Below are 15,966 nucleotides of genomic sequence, written 5' to 3'. Positions count from 1 at the left end.
CATCCCAGGAGATTCTGTTGTAACTGGGCGGGTGTGGGGACAGACATGGGGGTTTTGTTCTGCTTCATTTTTTCAAGAATCCCAGGCTCAGAAATGAAAAAGGGAAAACCATGCAAATCCCAAGGTATTAAAATAATAATAGGGGAATATTATAAACAACCTTATGCCACCAACTTTGACAACTTTAGTGAAATGGGCAGATTCCTTGAAACACACAGATCACCAGGACTGACTCAAGAAGAAACAGAAAGTCTTCATAGCTCTATGTCAATGAACCGAATTCATGAAGGAAATCCAGGACAGCTTAACTAATAAATCCTGTTAAATGTTTAAGGAAGAAACAATGCCAGTCCTACACAAACTCTCAATAATAAATAAAGAGGAAACACTTCCCAAATTATTGTGTGAGGCCAGCATTACCCTGATACAGAAACCAGACAGAAGGATTATAAGAAAAGATTACAATATCCCTCATCAATATAGTTCTAAATATTCTTAACAAAATTGTAGCAAATTGAATCTAGTAATACCAAAAAGAGATAATAATATCATGACCAACTGGGGTTTGTGCCAGGGATGAAATATTGTCTAACATTAAAAAATCAACTACTGTAATTCACCATATTTATCACAAAGAAGAGGAAAAACCATATGATCATCTCAACAGATACAGAAAAAGCATACAACAAAATTGAACATCCACTAACGATAAAAACTCTATGCAAACTAGAAACTTCCCTCAACCTCAAAAAATGCATTTACATAAAATCTTCACCTAATATCATATTCAATGAAAAGATACTAAGTTCCTTCTTCCTAAGATTGGGAACAGCTGAGTGTCCATCGTCACCATTTCTGTTGAACACTGCACTGAACATCCTAGACAATGGAATACAGGAAGAAAAAGAAATAAAAAGCATTTAAACTGAAAAGACAGAAATAAAATGGTTCCTATTTATAACTGTCAGGATTCTCTTCATGTAAAAATCTTAAAGGACTACAAAAAAGCTACTGAAACAAGTAAGTGAATTTAGAAAGGTCACAAGATAAATAAACAATATAAAAATTAACAGCATTTCTATACAGTAACAATTCCGTTCAGTTGAGTCACTCAGTCATGCGTGACTCTGCAACTCCTTGGACTGCAGCACGCCAGGCTTCCCTGTCCCTCACCAGCTTCCGGAACTTGCTCGAACTCATGTCCATTGAGTCGGTGATGCCATCCAACCATACAATATTCCAACAATAGAAATAAATTGGAAAATTAAAAATTTAAAAACCCATTTGTAACATTTAAAATCACAAATACTCACGAATAAATGTGATAAAACACATATAAGACCTATACTGACTACTACAAATCACTGCTAAGAGAAATGAAGGAAGGTGAACACAGATGGAAAAACAGTCCATGACCACTGGCTGAGACTCAATATTGTAAAAATGCCAATATCCCTCAAGTTGATCTAAGGAGCTAATGCAATCCCAGTCAAAATTCAAGCAGGCGTTTTTTTTAGAAACTGGAAATGCAAAGGAACTAGACTAGATAACACAGTTTTGAAAATGAACCACAACTGGAAGGTTTACTACACAACTTCAAGAATTACTGTAAAACAACAGTCATGAAGACAGGGTAGTTTTCAGGCCAATGGTGAATAAGCCAAAATGGACTGGAACTGAGTCCTGAAACAAAGCCACACAGATTCTCAATTACTCTTCAAACATGCGGGAACAACCGGGTGTACGCACTCAAAACAATAAACCTCAACCCTAAACTGTTTCCAGTTAAAAGGCAACTCAAAACAGATAGTAGATAAAAGCTAAGACCATAATGCCTTCAGAAGAAAACACAGAAGAAAATCTTTATGATGATGGGTGAGACAAAGTTTCTTAAACAGGACACAAAGAGCACAAACCACTAGCTAAAGACAACTGATATAAATGGACTTAAAACTAAAAATGTCTGCCCTTTGAGTGATATCATTAATCAAATAGAAAGGTAAGCCACAGAGAAAAAAAATATTTGCAATACAAATATCTAACAAAGAAACTGAATCCAGAATACATAAAGAACGCTTAAAAACTCAAATATAAGAGATAAATAGCCCAACTAAAAAGTCAGCAGAAGATTTTAACAAAAACCTAAAAGAGCTAATAAATACAGGAAAAGATGCTCAACTAGAACATCTATGGTAGAGCACAACTCCCACTAGAGTAACTAAATTTAAAAAGACTGACAACCACAAGTGCTGGCAAGGATGTGAAATAACTGCTCCCACATTAGCAGGAGGGATATAAAACAATACAACCACTTTGGAAAACAGTTTGTCAGTTTCTTATAAAGTTAAAGATACACTTACCACACAGCCTCACAATTCTACTGGGTAAGTAGTTACTCAAGAAAAATGAAAACGCATGTCCACTCTCAGATGTGCATACAAATGAATACAGCATTTTTTACATCCTTTTTTTATAGCCGTAAAATACATATAACATAAAATTTACCATTTAAACCATTTTAAAGCATACGTAACCATCACCACTCTCTAGTTCCAAATCATTTTCAACACCTCCAAAGGAAACCCCATACATATTAAGCAGTCACTCGCATTCTCCCCTTCCCCAAGCCCTGGCAAGCACCAGCTTGCTTTGTTTCATCTCAATAGATCTGTCTATTCCGGACATTTCGTATAAATGGAATCATACAATGCACTTTTGTGTCTGACTATTTTTACTTAGTAAAATGTTTTTAAGGGTCATCCATGTTGGAGCACATGTCAGTACTTCATTTCTTTAATGGCTAAGTAATATTCCATTGCCTGGATGGACCATATTTACTTATTCATTCATCCACTGATAGGCATTTGAGTTGTTTCCCTAATTGTGAATTAGCGCTGCTATGAACAGTTGTGTACAAGTTTTTGTTGGAACATCTATTTTCAGTTCTTTTGTGTATTTACCCATGAGTCGGACTGCTGGGTCACATGACATTCCTGTGTTTAACTTTTGGAAGAATCCCTAAATTATTTTCCAAATTGCTGCACCATTTTACATTCTCAAAGTAACGTATGAAACGTACACCTTTTCCATATGCTCACCAACACTTACTATTTTCCTTTTTTGTTAAATAAAAGTCATTCTGGTAAGAGGGAAATAGTATCTCACTGCGGTTTGGTCTTGCACTTCCCTACTGACTAATGATGTTGAGCATCTTTTCATGTGCTTATTTGTCATTTGTCTGTCTTCTCTGGAGATATCTTCGTTCATGTTTTAACTGGTTGTTCTTCCTTTTGTGTTGCACTGTAGCTTGCGGCACTTTAATTCATAATAACCTCGAACAGGAAGCAATCCAAACATCCACCGGCAGGTGAATAAATCAATAAATCATGGCACACCCACGTGACAAAACAGGGTTCAGCAATAAAAGACATAAAGTACAACACACAGCAAAACCCAAGAATCTCAAAGATGTGCCAAGGGAAAGAAGACAAGAAATCTACAATACATGCTTCCATTCTGAAACTCTTCAAGAAACAAATCTAATAGTCTAATCTCGACAGATCAGTGATTGCCTGGGTGGAGGGTTGAGTGCAGAGACAACAGGGAGTTTGGGGACAGTTCATAGGCTAAACACTCTCTATTGCAACTGCTCAACTGCTATAGCAGCCAGACAGCAGCCAGGGACAGTAGGTGCGTGAATGCGCAAGGTGCACCTCACCTGCAGAGCTCATCCACTGTTGGCCTCCATCACATCATGGTAGCATCACATCACATCTGCATAACTGGATACCTTAGTCAATACTCACTGAACAGTGCCTTTTATTGTATGTAATTATACCTCAGTTAAACTGGCTAAAGAAACATTGTTTCTACAGGTGAACATCCCAAGTCTAATGTGCATCCAGAGTGGGCCCACTGGCCCTGCCTCTCCCCTCCTGTTTGCCCTCCAGGATGCACTACCCCCAAAGGCAAGCCCTGCTTGGCCCAAGCTAGGAAGTGAAAGTGAAAGTCACTCAGTTGAGTCTGACTCTTTGCAAACCCATTGTCTGCCCATGGGATTCTTCAGGCAAGAATACTGGAGTGGTTTGCCATTCCCTTCTCCAGTGAATCTTTCCCACCCAGAGACTGAATCTGGGTCTCCTGCATCGCAGGCAGATTCTTTACTATCTAAGCTACAAAGGAAGCCTGCATAACTGTATACCTTTGTCAAAATTCACTGAACAGTAACCTTTTACTGTATGTCAATTATACCTCAATAAAACTGGTTAACAAAACACTGTTTCTACAGGCAAGCACCCTAAGTCTAATGGGCATCCAGAGAGAAGCTCTCCTGTCTGCCCCTCAGGGTACACCTCCCAACCACAGGCTGTGCTTAGCCCAACCTTGGAAGTGAAAGTGTTCGTCACTCAGTCATGTCCAACTTTGTGCGACCCCACTGACATTAGCCCACCAGGCTACCCTGTCCTAGGAATTCTTCAGGCAAGCATACTGGAGCGGGTTCCAATTCCCTTCTCCAAGCGATCTTTCTGAACCAGAGATCGAACCCGGGTCTCCCGCCTTGCAGGCAGATTCTTTACCACAGAGCTGGTTCAGGGGTCCTGGGGGTGGAGGTGAAAACCCGGATCTGCAGCAGGGTCTGGAAACACATGCTGTGGGCACAGGGACCACGCCTGGAGACAGGCTCTCCCCCTCATTCACGTGGCACTCAGTGGATGCGGAATCAAGGCAGTGTTAATCGATCACACGCAGGCCCTCGCTAGTGACCGGGCCCTGTGTGTAGGGATGCCAGGCCAACATCAACAGGGAAATGCTCACATCCTGGCTGCAAGGACACGGCCCCACTTTCAGCCTCGGTCTCTGGCCAGGCCCATCAGGCCAGCAGACCAGGCCCCCTTCACCCTTCTCCTGTCACACAGATGTCCTCTCAGCCAGAAGGGCATCCACTCCTGCCAGGGAGCCTGGCAAACTCAGCTCTCCAGACTTCCTATGCTCACCACCCAAGAGTGCTTCATCACCCCCTGGGCACCCACGGCCATGCTCAGAGGTTCCACTGTCACAAGCTTCCATAACCATTTTTCTGCCATCCCGACCCCTTCCCCTGTCTGAGGACTCCAGGGCCAATCAGAGGAGTGGCGCACCTAAGAGGCTAATGACGGTTTGCTTGCGGGGGAACAGTGGCCGCTCATCTGTCCCCTCCTTCTCCCCCACTGGAGGACATGGGCAAGGCCCCCACCCTACTTCCTTCACTCTTTCCCCAACTCCATCTTTCCCATCAGGACCAAAACCTGAAACACAACCCCTTATGCCCATCAGCAACTCCCCCATCTCTCAGCCCCCTTTCTCAGAAAAATTCTCGAAAAAATTACCAACTCCTGATGTCCTGAGCTCCACTTCCCACCTTCTCTTGGCCCAACACTCCCACCCCTCTTGTCAGGACACTGACAACCTCCATGTTTCTAAGGTCAATTCTCCAAGGATAATTCTCATTCCTCACCTAGCTGGCTCCCTCGGCCAGACAGCACTTTCTCTCCATGCACACTCTTCCTGTGGCCCTGGATGCCCCAGACCCCTCTGGTTCTTTCCTGCCCTGATGACAGTCCTTCTTGGTTCCTCGACCTTGGACCTCTCCTCTCCTCCATCCATTCAACTCCTTTGCCATCTTGTGCCTACTCAGCTTTAAAAATATCACCTTTGTGCTGGCAACATCCAGACCCATATCGGACTCAGGCCACTCCCTCCAACTCCAGCCTCGCTTGCCCAACAAGCCCGTTACCACCTCCACGTGGATAGCAGCGGAGGTCGTAGGTACCACCCTCCCAAATCCCTGAAGCTGCTCTGCCCATAGAGACCCCATCTCAAGGTGATGCCCACTCCGTCCCTCAGGCTGCCTGAGCCAAGAATCTCAGGGTCACCTTGGACTCCTCTATTGAGCCAACCATCCCATTGGCTCCATCTTCAGAACACACCAGAATCCAGCCAGATCCACCACCTGCACAGGGCTGCTCCTCTGCTCCAGCCACACCTGCCCTCTGGCCTTGCTGAAGCGTGCTATGACATCCCCCTAGTCACTCCTCACCTCCTCCATCAGCCCATCAGCCACCTGGTTTTGAATCTCAAACATTCCCAAACTGTGAGCACCTGGGCCCCACACTGGCTTTCTCCATGGCACTATGGCCCCAATGCATTACATTTGGATTTACTTCCTCTCCTTAGCCTTCCAGCACCCATTACTTAACCGTAAGTGCCAAGTTGGCAGGGCCTTCTATCTCTTGGTTTCTTGCCGTAACTGGAGCTCAGTAAACATTTGCTGGAGGAAGTGGTGAGCCTTCATGAAGTGGAGGTGAAAGGGGCTTTGCTAAGTTGCTTCAGTAGTGTCCAGCTCTGTGTGACCCTATGGACTACAGCCTGCCAGGCTCCTCTGTTCATGGGATTCTCCAGGCAAGAATACTGGAGTGGGATGCCACGCCCTCCTCCAGAGCATCTTCCCAACTCAGGGATCGAGCCTGCATCTCTTATGTCTCCTGCATTGGCAGGTGGGTTCTTTACCACTAGCGCCACCTGAGTACCTAATTTCTTTGCCTCAAAAAAGAGGAATGACGGGACCTCACCTACAAAGGACACAGACCTCCTGGGTGCCCCAAATGCCTGGATGGCACAGCTCTATTCAGACAGGATCCCTAAGGCCTCTGGAAAGGACTGAGATGCAGAGAACACATCTGATCTCAATGGAAAAATGAGCTGTACGCCTACAGTCTGTTCTGACAGCAAGCAGCTCAGGGCCATGCAGACGAGACCCGAGACTCAGAGCACAGCCGCCTCACTGAGGGCCCGGCTGTGGCTCCCCACAAACATGGAAAATACTAGTAAACAACAACAACAACAAACAAAACTCCCAAACACATGGTGAGAACAAAGTGGGGTCCAGCTGAGGCCCTTATTAAGAGTAGGCCTCCCAGAACATAGTGTCCTTGCAAACAAAATCAAAAACATGCTTCAGAGCCAAACAACACCCAGATGCTAGATCAAAGCCCATTACATTCTGGTACTTAAGCAACTCAAATTTCTTGTAATAGGACAGGAAAATGGAGGGGGCGGGAAGCCCTGAGGATTCCAGGCAACTTGTACTTTTTTACTCTGTGGACTTAGCATTTTTATGGGTTTTGTTGTTGCTGCTGCTGTAGAGGAAAGTTACTTAACATATCCTCTACTAAATGAAAAAACAGCAACTGCTCAAGATGAATGGAACAGTCCCACAGTGGCAGGTCATCCAACTCACAGTGGAAATCCACCCAAGAAGGCTCTGTCACTGCTTTTGTTGCTGGGTCAAGTCCCATGGAAGGAAATGTGCTTTCCACTTAAACCAGGACCGTGGTGGGTCTGAGCTAAGGGTCTTCCCCATCCCATGGCTCAGGGCCAGCATGGTACCTCAGCTTACTGCCCAAACTGAGGAACGGCATTGCTGTTAAATTTTCAGGGTCTGGGTCTCATCCCCCCTATTGCTGAGGTCAGGGTATTGGTGTCTCTTTTTCATGATCCACAGAGCACAGACTCTGAGCAACAATGGCTGTGGATTCATTGACTGCCTCACTGAAGCCACATCATGTTATTATGTTGTGTAGTAACATGTCAAATCCATTTCGAATAAATTTAGATTTAGAAATTTAATGTTTAGAACAGGCTATTCTAGAGACTTCCATGCTGGTCCAGTGGCTAAGACTCTGAACTCCCAATGCAGGCGGGGCCTGTACAATCCCAGTCGGGGGACTAGATTCCACATGCCGAAACTAAAGAACCTGCACGCCACAACGAAGATCGAAGGTCCCAAGTACCACAGCTAAGGGCCCATGCAGCTAAATAAATAAATATTGCAAAAAACTCAGGTTATTCTATTCCCTACGGGCTTCCCTGGTGGCTCAGATGCTAAAGGATCCACCTGCAACGCAGGAGACCTGGGTTCAATCCCTGGGTTGGGAAGATCCCCTGAAGGAGGGCATGGCAACCCACTCCAGTGTTCTTGCCTAGAGAATTCTCATGGACAGAGGAGCCTGGTGGGCTACAGGCCATGGGGTCGCAAAGAATCCAACAGGACTGAGCAACTAAGCACATTCCCTAATGGCGATCCCTTCTTACAAATACATTTTATCATTACAAAAACAATCCCACTGCAAAAGAAACAAACTACATGGAAATAGGTGAGGGATTAAAAGGATAGATTCCCCTTCCTCCTTCCTTCCACACCCTTCTCAACCCTCTGCCAACACCCAAGCACACACAACTCACGTGCACACATATATCCTTCCCTCCCATCCCAGTCACCAGCTGGACAGCCACTCTTGCTCGGAGCTGTGTCCCTAGAGTCTGGAGCAGCACCTGTCCTCCTCATCCACCAAGGGTGCTCTATCATCGTCTGCTTGACACACAGCGTGTGTCATTCCAGATGCTTCTACACTTTATTACCTATACATGTGTAAATGGGATCACTATGCAGTCGACACTAAGGAGCAATGTTTTCACTTAACTCATCAGCACTGCTTTTAAAGTAAATCTCAACAATTCCATGAAGTGAAGGATCCTATGGCATTTGAGAGGGGGAAATGGGATTCTTAGATCATTAACTATTTTATGATAAGACTTTTAAAGATTAAAGATAAAGACTGAGGAGACTAACAAACCCTCAGGTACCATCACCCAGAGCTAATAACCGTTCAACAGTGGTCAATGCCGCTCCCTCCATCACCCAACCCATCCCCCACCCATGCTAATCTAAAACAGCTCTCGCTTCCTCTGCAGATCACTCCAGCATCTACAGCTAAAGGGTAAAGACTGTGTGAACATAACCACAATACCGTTGTTAAGGAATATAATTATCTTTTAAAATCATTGTTCACTCAACAAACACCCAACTATCTCTTTAAACACCATCATTTTTTAAAGGAATGATTCTTGGCTCAAATGCTGGTTAACCGCATTTCGTTCAAAGCTGCAGTCCCGAGTAATACATAGAAGTGACCTGGGGAAGGGGTGAAGTCTCTACTTTCATAGAGAGCATCTGAGACTTTTAGACCAAATAAAGGACCCAGTCCTACTGGCGGATCACAGGGCGCTGGAAGGCACCTATGGGGGAACGACTCCTGGGCTGCTGTGATGCCTGGTCCAGGTACAATACCACCAGGTAAATGACCATGCACTCAGGAAGGGACGGGCAACTGAAAGTGAGCCACTCCAAGGAGTTGCGATGAGCCAATTTGCTTATCCCAAAGATCATCTTAATTGGTGCACTGAACAATGCCAGCCCAGCTCCAGGCAAGGCCCACTCACGTGCTATCTCCACTTGACTGAATCAGCAGATATTTCCTCCTAATAAATCTCTTGGAGAAGGCAATGGCACCCCACTCCAGTACTCTTGCCTGGAAAATTCCATGGACGGAGGAGCCTGGTGGGCTGCAGTCCATGGGGTCGCAAAGAGTTGGACACGACTGAGCGAATTCACTTTCACTTTTCACTTTCATGCATTGGAGAAGGAAATGGCAACCCACTCCAGTGTTCTTGCCTGGAGAATCCCAGGGACGGGGGAGCCTGGTGGGCTGCCGTCTATGAGGTCACACAGAGTCAGACACGACTAAAGCGACTTAGCAGCAGCAGTAGCAGCAGCAGCAATAAATCTGCACTTCTCTCCATCACCTTTGGACAGCAGGCAGGCTGCAATGTGCACGAGCTGTGCTGAGTCTCCAGTGCAGAGAAGCCTGCCCGACCGGCCCACTCTCGGGTGACATCCCGAGACATCCCTGAATGGCCAAGGGCCCCAGAGGCACAGGTGGAGCAGGGGAGACTACACCTGCCGAGCCCCACAAAGGACAGCAGTCTTTCTTCCTGCAGCCACCCTCGACAGTCAGTTGATGGCAAATTCATTTGTGTATTTTTACATGGCCAGCTTCACCCCATGGCCACCCTGCAGGCCTGGATGGTTAACTTGGTCACTGTTATGACTCCCAGAAGGGACTGAGGATGGGGGGGCCAGGGGCACTGGGAACACTAGTTGCCACATCACCTTCTCAGGAGTTCTTTTGAACAAACAGCATGAGGGGAAGGTCGCTATGAATTAAGGAACAATCGGGAAACCAATACACTTATGCAACAGCAGGGGCCTAACCTAGGGACACTGGGGACGCCTGGTGCTGGGAGGGGACCCGGGGCCCATTTGCCAATCCAGGAGCCCCAGGCTCACCACACAAGGGATCAGGAAAAGGCTCCTGGCCACACCCATTTCCCCCACACACACCAGAAACAGAACCCAGAGGGAGGGGTGGGAGGCCTGAAACTGTCCATGCTCAGTGTGGGAGAGGCAGGTTCTCTTTGGAAGCACAGAGGACCAATGAAAAAACCATTGATCTCTGCAACACATTATTGATTTCGCTATGTGCTGGCACCAGCGGATGGTCCTCCCCCCTCACTCACAGCCAGCCATTAGTGTGCGCTCCCAAGACTGGCCTAGACATCCCTGCCTGGTGAGGGGGGAAGGCGCTTGAGATGAAAACTGCCTTGGCTAACCCACAGGGACTGGATCACAAGTGAATGATGTCATTATGGTCATCTCCCTGGCCCCAGACCCACTGGACAGCTGTGCGGCGTGGCCCTGCACCCCACTCCTGAGCTGAGGTGGATGCACCATCTGCCAGGACCCCAAAGAAGGCTGTCAGAGCACCCCAGTTACCAGCAGAGGGGTAACGCTGCATTTTCCAGCAATCATAGAGAGCCAGTACCTCTCGAATGCCAGCTCATGGTCCTATAACATGGCTCAAGAGTAGACCAGGGCTGGGTTGCCTCTCAGTGTCAGCAATTTTTCTTTCTTTATTTGGTTTACCCGCTGTTCATAATACAAACTTTTTTTTTTCCTTTGCAATCTGAAGGTCTAGCCTCTTGGCAGGGAGAGTCTTTGTCCCCAGAAATGCCCCAGTGAATCCCTTCACCATCCCCTCATCCCTGCAGACTTTCCCCCTGGTAGGACTGGTTGCCTGGAGTACTCCGAGCAGGTCTGTTTTATTCTTCTTTATTCTTGCAGACGATGTGCACAGACACCAACGGTTCAAGTGACAATCGTGGCATTATCTCGGCCAGAATCCTGGCCCCAGCACTGACTGAGGCAGCCTGTTTCTGGGACACAGTAAACATTCCCAAAATACAGCGCCCAGGCAGCCAGAAGGCAGGCCCCAGGCCTGGGGCAGGTATGAGCTGACAGGCTACCGATGTCACTTCACCCTTGGAAAGGAAACTTCCGCTCGGTGGCGCCTAGTGGATCTGAACAGACTCAGAATGGGGGGGCCAGCCACTTGGCCACAGTCCCCAAGTCCTGGATGTGCTTAACATAAGTGGTGGTTTTCAAATCAAAAGCTGAACAACTTTGCATAGCAAACGCGCTCCAGAAATCGGGGACCCTTGCCCTAGACCACAGGCCTCGTTTTTTCGTGAACTGCCCACCTCCAGACGCCCACACAACCCCATCTCCGATACTAAATGAAATAAAACGAAGGGGACCACCACGACCCAACCCTCCTTTCCACCGTCTGCACTGGCAAAACCCCAGTGGATTCAGCCTCCTGCAGTTCACCAGGCGGCTGCAACAGGTGCAGCCCTGAGCTAAGGCTGCTGATTCTCCTTGGCTATTCTAGAATCACGCAGCCAAAACCCAAAAGGAAGCCGAGGCCTGCAACACTCACTGCCAGGGCCCCGACCTGCCCCACCTGTCTGAGTGCGCGGCTCGGGGTCTAGCGCCCGGGGGCCGCGGCCCCGCCGACAGAAATAGAAGCCGCGGGGCCGGGCCAGGCCTGAATGGCCGGAGTGGGGCGGGGGCCGAGCGGACAGGAGCCGCGGGTCAGGCAGAACACACCGCCCCCGCCCCGGGCCAGGGTCTGCCGCGCGCCCGAGCCCCGAGCGTTGCCGAGCCACCTGCGCGCCGGGACAGGGAGGCAGCCAAGGAGGGGAGGGGTCCTGGGGGCTCCTGGGACGGGACTCAAGGGTCTGCGGAGAAGTCATGGAGCTCCGGGAAGGGGGCTCCGGGGAGGCCCCGGGGGTCCCGGGAGGAGTCAGGGGGCTTCGGAGCGGAGGCTCCGGCGGCCGATTGGGGGAGGGTCTCGCCGCCCCCGCGCACCTGCACCGCCCGCGCCCGCCCTCTACCCGCCAACCCTTACCTGGCGCGGCGTGTCCTGGCCGCGCGGCCCCGCGGTGCCGGGCCAGGCGAGCGCGGGCGCAGGAATGGCGGCGGCGGCGGAGGCGGAGGCGACCGGCTCGGAGGCCCGGCGCGGAGGGGCGGCGCGGCCAGGCGACTCGGGGATGCTGCGACGAGGGAGGGCGCGGAGGCCGGCGCGGGAGGGAGGGCGCGGGGCTGCGCTCAGGCCCCTCCTCCGCTCCCCTCCTCCCCTTCCCGCCTCCTCTCGCTTCCCTTCCCCCTCTTCTCCTGCCTCCTCCTCCTCTCCGGCCGGCTCCCCGCCCTACTTCTCATCCCCTACCCGCTCCGTCCCTCCCCTTTTCCCTCCCCTTTCTTCACCTTCCTGCACTCCTCCACTCCCTCCATCTCCACCCACCCCTGCCACCTTCCATCTCCACTCTTTCCCTCTGACCTCTTCCTTCCCCACCTTCTACCTTTCCCCTTAACCCCCAAGCCCCCAAAGGCTAACCTCTGCCCTGGCCAGGCCTCTGCTGGGTCCAACACACGGTCTGATGACCTGTGCAGTTACCCCCTCCTCACCACCTGCTAATGGAGCATTGCCCCTTCTGAGAGCCTGACCTGACCTCACCCTCTCGAGCCTCCACCCTCCTCCAAATCTCCAAGGTTTTGCGAACTCCCAGGTTCTGATGCTGTTCTACTGGGGACCTGACCTGCCCAATGGGTGGAAAAAGCATGTGGGCTCTGAGGATGCTTGCTCCTTTGCTTCTAAGCAAATCTAATTTGGATAAGAACATTTCAAACCAAGCCTTCTGCCACTTCCCCAGGGTGAGGTGGGTAGGTACCAATCCAGGTTTTGCTGCACCCCTTCTGTTTGCCCCCATGCCAACTCTTTGTTAAGTGTTCACCATTTGATCATCCCTGGTGACACATGTTTACACTAACCCACAGGTTTGAGAACTAGGTGCCCTCCCGAAGACTGCTCCAAATCCTCTGGCCCTGGAGGAAAAAGTGACAGGCCTGAGAAGGTGGTTGATCTGGCCACTAGGCCTGCTGAGGGACGCTGTCCAGAGAAAGGAATGCAGTTCCCAATGAACCAGCCAGGTTTTCCTTGGGTGTAGTGTAGGAGTCAGGGCTTCTCTGGTAGCTCAGACGGTAAAGCATCTGCCTGCAATGTGGGAGCCCAGGTTTGATCCCTGGGTGGAAAAGATCCCTGGAGAAGGGAATGGCTACCCACTCCAGTATTCTTGCCTGGAGAATCCCATGGACAGAGGAGCCTAGCAGGCTATACTTCATGGGGTCGCAGAGAGTCAAACATGATTGAGCCACGAACTAGCTGGTTAAGAGTCATGGTGCTCTGCCTCCAGTCTTGGCTATAGACCCCAGGCTGCAGGAACCCTCCCAGCTCACCTGAGGTCACTTTCCTGATGCCCAGGAGCTGCTGGTAACCAGAGTGAGAGTTTTAAAATGAAGCCATTCCTAAATGATCAATAACGGGACTGAGAGCCTCACTCTCTTCAGGGGCCTCCTCTCTTTCCATGCTGAGGCTGCCATAGGCACACCTTAGTGCCAGTGTGCCAACACTGTGCCAGCAAAACTAAGATGGCGAAGCTAGTGCAAAGGGTGAAGGTAGGGTGGGCAGGAGTTTACCCCCTCTCCCTCTGTAGGGGGGATACATGACCTGGAATCTGATAGGCTTCAGTTTGAGTCTTGGCTCTGATGCTTCCAGGTGACCTTGTGAGCCCTGTCTCACCCTCTCTAAGGATTGCAGAGCATGGAGGAGAGAATCTCAGGTAAGGCCACCAGCACCACGTGCCCCACATTCATAGCTGGAGATTTTTACGAGAAAGACACAGGGGAGGTGTACCTTCCAAGCTCTCCTCCTGTGGAAGAAGTCTGTGACTCTGTGTTCCCGCATCCTATTTGGATTAAAACCTGATGGGAAGAGATGTTTTAACAGCATCCCAGGCCCCAAGAAGGAACCCATTCTTAAGATGGATAAAAGCAAGTATTGCAAATACAGGGGCGGGGGGCTGTCTTGTGTTCTTTACTAGTCTGACAGGTCTAGAATACAGTTCCCTTGCTTGGGATCTAAGGACAGCCACCAGCAGGCCATGGGACAGTAGTTGACACACGTGGAACCTTCAGTCTGGAAGATCAGTGTGCAGAGCACAAGACGGCGGAATCCAAATATTTGCAAAACTGTCTGGGAAGAAGGATTACCCTGTGGGGTTATGAAGGGCAGAACGAGGACAGATGGGTGGAAATTAGACTAGAGAGTCGATTTCCTCCCACTTGTGAATGCTTTCTGGCAGACCTGCCTGCCAGAGGAGCCGGCCACCCCTGGAGGACCATGTCCTACAAGGCCAGTGTCTAGACAGGTTCTGGGGCCACTGCAGGAAATTGCTGGAGGGGGCCTGCAGTAGGGATGACCCCTGGAACCTTTTCCAGCCATTAGATCATCCCACATTGTCTTTAATAAGGTTGCTGCACCCCTGTTTACTTTGCCTGCAGAGTGGAGGGCGGCTCGGCAAAGAAACTGATCATGTGCCTGACCCAGAGTCAATGCTTCCAGCTTCAGCACCTTCAACAATCAATCATAAGCTTCTGTTAGTGTGTTTCCTCATTTGTATAAAGGAGATAAGGGAGGATCCAATGAGATGATAGCATTTTCCCACCACCCAGCACCCAGGAGGGACTCATCTGGGTCCACACAAAGTAACTCAGTTTGCCTTTTTATTTTTGTCAATGTTTTATCTTCAATTATGAGACATTTCATCACTACGAACAAAGCTAGTGGAAGTAATGGAATTCCAACTGAGCTATTTCAAATCCTAGAAGATGATGCTGTGACAGTGCTGTACTCAATATGCCAGCAAATTTGGAAAACTCAGCAGTGGCCACAGCACTGGGAAAGGTCTGTTTTCATTCCAGTCACAAAGAAAGGCCATGCCAAAGAATGTTCAGACTACCACACAATTGCACTCATCTCACACACTAGCAAAGTAATACTCCAAATTCTCCAATCTAGTCTTCAACAGTCCGTGAACCGAGAACTTCCATATGCTCAAGCTAGATTTAGAAAAAGGCAGAGGAAGCAGAGATCAAATTGCCAACATCCATTGGATCATAGAAAAAAAAAGAGAATTCCAGAAAAACATCTACTTCTGCTTCATTGACTATGCTATAGCCTTTCACTGTGTGAATCACAAGAAATTGTGGAAAATTCTTCAGGAGATTGGAATACCAAACCACCTTACCTGCCTCCTGAGAAACGTGTATGCAGGTCAAGAAGCAAAAGTTAGAATCCGACATGGAACAGTAGTAGACTGGTTCCAAATTGGGAAAGGAGTATATCAAGGCTGTATATTGTCACTTTGTTAATTTAACTTATATGCAGAGTACATCATATGAAATGCCAGACTGAATGAAGCACAAGCTGAAATAAAGATTGCCTGGAGAAATATCAATAACCTCAGATATCCAGATGTTACCACCCTTATGGAAGAAAACGAAGAGGAACTAAAGAGCCTCTTGATGAAGGTGAAAGAGGAGAGTGAAAAAGCTGGCTTAAAACTCAGCATTCAAAAAACTAAAATCATGGCATCCAATCCCATCACTTCATGGCAAATAGATGGGGAAACAATGGAAACAGTGACAGACTATTTTCTTGGGCTCCAAAATCACTGCAGATGGTGACTGCAGCCATGAAATTAAAAGACATTTGTTCCTTGGAAGAAAAGCTATGACCAACCTAGACAGCATATTAAAAAGCAGAAACATTACTTTACCAACAAAGGTCCATA

General features: G+C 48.5%; 1 protein-coding gene across 2 annotated transcripts in view; it reads right to left on the bottom strand.

Annotated features, from left to right (window-relative positions):
- Window positions 1-12,378, bottom strand: part of SEMA4D (semaphorin 4D) — a 129,786-nt gene extending 117,408 nt beyond the window's left edge. The window contains exon 1 of one of the 2 annotated variants that reach the window (XM_018052516.1): window positions 12,186-12,378. The gene's annotated coding sequence lies outside the window, so the exon portion shown is untranslated. The remainder of the gene's footprint in view (window positions 1-12,185) is intronic. The other variant, XM_018052513.1, reaches the window with a different exon arrangement.

The sequence above is a fragment of the Capra hircus genome, chromosome 8 (assembly GCF_001704415.2).
Source record: "Capra hircus breed San Clemente chromosome 8, ASM170441v1, whole genome shotgun sequence".
NCBI lineage: Eukaryota > Metazoa > Chordata > Mammalia > Artiodactyla > Bovidae > Capra > Capra hircus.
The sequence above is the reverse complement of the archived record's forward strand: the minus strand, read 5'-3'. Positions and strand labels throughout refer to the sequence as shown.